Raw genomic sequence first — 2,640 nt, 5'->3', positions numbered from 1 at the left:
AAAGATAATACACAATGCTCCCCATACACAATGGTTCCCAACAACAAAAAAAAATCCCTTCTTGTTTTTGAAACAAAATTATTACATAATGAATTCCATAGAAGTTGTAAACAAAAGTTCAAAAATAGTATACACAAATGTCAATTTAACAAAAGCAATATTCCCAAATTCCTTGAAATACATTTTATCCCCAACCTACAAAGATTACATAGTTTTTCTTTTGCCAACAAAAAAAACCTTCCAAAGCAATCAAATTCAAAATTCAAACTAAAAGGAGTAACATTTAACTTTACCTATTTCAGATCTGAATCACACACACACAGGAGTTTAGACATTAACACAAACACAGAAAACAGTTCTTTTGTATAATATTAACCGAGCTGAGATCGATACCCTTGGCTAGTACCAGATCTCAGAATGTAGAACCATTCTCCTACCTCTCCAGGCCAGTAGAGAGATGTAAAATGCCCTATAGATGTTCAAATACACACATACACACATAACCAATTAAGACCAGTTGACAGAAATATAAGTCATAGGCACAGACTTCAAAAGACAAAATCCAAATTTCCCAATCCCAGAAAAAAAATCTTCCCCTTTTTTTCTCAACTAATTAACCACGAAGCTTCCCAATCATGTTGAAAAACAGTAATTACCCAACCTCCCCCCCGCCCAAACCAAATAAGTTTTTGGAGAGGTCTTGTCCTTGTAACAAAACCTACATTCCATCTGACACATAAGCTTGAGTTTTGAAGTTCCAAAAAGGAAAAAGGAAGATTTCCCTTCCCTCTCCCCCCCTCCCTCTGCAGAGGGTAGGAAGGGCAGAGAATGAGAGAGCATTTGAAATCACCCAAGTGGTTAACACCAGTACAACCCCATCTTGTGACCAGTAGTCATAACCATAACAAACTGCCAACAACATGTGACACTTTTGCTTTCCACATAGGAAGCACAGCTAGTGTTTCATTAACAGCCCTCTGTTGTCCAGGCAATGGCCTCGTTGCAACCAGCTGCAGACTGAGAAGCGTATTGTCTTAGGGGTCAGCAGAGAGAGGTTTCTGCAGCTGGTCACAGGTCCAGGGGCCTGGCCCAGAGCACACAGCTCACTCAGCCATGGCCAAAAGGAGCAGCAAGCAGGTCCTCTGCATCCTGTTCATGGGCTGGTATGGACTCCTGCTGAGCAAGAAGCTTCATCCAAGGCAGTGGCCTTGGAGACTCTGCTCCTTAATGTTAAATATTTAATTGTTTTCTCCTTTCTCTGGTTCCTCTTTGTTTGAAATCAACCCCCTAAGTAACAAATCAACTTGTTACCAGAGTCCTCCACTCTGGGATGTCTTCTGGTTCTCTTATATCTGCTATGTCCTTTCTCTGTACAAGATTCTGCTGTTCAAGGACACCAGGTGAAGATGCTCCCATACACAATGGTTCCTAACATAGTGATTCTTTTATACTTAGTTTGATTAAAGGATTATTTTTTAAGGAAAATCTAACCTTGAAAGCTCAAATCAGGCCAAATTGTGAAATGATTTTGGAAAAGGCAGTGAGAATGATGTCTTTGTATGACATCCCCTCACTCTAATAAATATAATGTGCAAGGCAATTGGTGCTCTAGGAACACAAACAAGCAGCACTCAAAGACAGATTAATAAGAACATTTATTAAGACTCCTTTACCTATAGATTTAGTGAAAAGAGACTGATAAGTCTCATTTAGTAGCAGATATTTTAGAATCATAAAGATTATATACCTTTTTTAAGGTCAACATCTTCTTTCGGGAAGCTAGCTAAATAGTACGTTTCTCTTTCCAGTCTGAGTGCACAAAATCCCTTTTTTCTTGAGGAAGAGGTGAATAGAATCTACAGTTGGAAACTGGAAGATGGTGGTGGGTTATAACTGACAACCAGAAACCAATGACTGTTTTTCTGTTTATTGGGAAACTTTGTGGTTAATTAGTCAAGAGAAAAGGGAAAGAAGAAAGAAAAGTTAATTTCTCTTCTTTTATCTTCAAAGGCAAGATGTCCTGGTCCCCTCATATTTCTCTAGTTTCTGTTCCTTTTCTTGGGTTTTTATCCTCATCTTATTAAGGTGGATGTTGATTAAGGCTGTTTTTATTCCTCTTTTCTCTCTATGATGGTGCTCTCGACAATCCCCCCCCCCCCAATAACTTTACTTACCAACCCAAAACATGAGACTTTTAGATCTCCATCTCCACGGCTGATTTTTATTCTATACTCAAGACCCTATCTGCATCTTTGCTCAGGATATCTCCATCCAGATGGCTTTTCACCACCTCAAACTCCCCATATCATACATGGAGTTTATATTTGTAGTTTTTAAGAAGTTTCAGTCCTTCATTCTGATTTCACCATTTCAAAATCAGAAGCACCCATTCCCTCATGCCCTTGTCTCCCTCATCTTGAACATTAAGACCACTGTTAATTCTTCATCCTGCCCAAGAAGAGCTTTTCCCAATCTTCCCTTTCTCTCTATTCTCATCATGCTGTCACCTGTCTTCCTTAGTCCCTGCCTGGAGTCTTCTTTAGCTTCCATACATGATTCCCATTCTCTGCATTCTCTCTCTTCTTTCCATCATTTGCCAGACTTACCTGCCCTGCACATGGCCCTGCTCAGACTATTTCT

The sequence above is a fragment of the Macrotis lagotis genome, chromosome 1 (genome assembly GCF_037893015.1).
Source record: "Macrotis lagotis isolate mMagLag1 chromosome 1, bilby.v1.9.chrom.fasta, whole genome shotgun sequence".
Taxonomy (NCBI): Eukaryota; Metazoa; Chordata; class Mammalia; order Peramelemorphia; family Peramelidae; genus Macrotis; species Macrotis lagotis.
Note: the sequence above shows the minus strand (reverse complement) of the source record.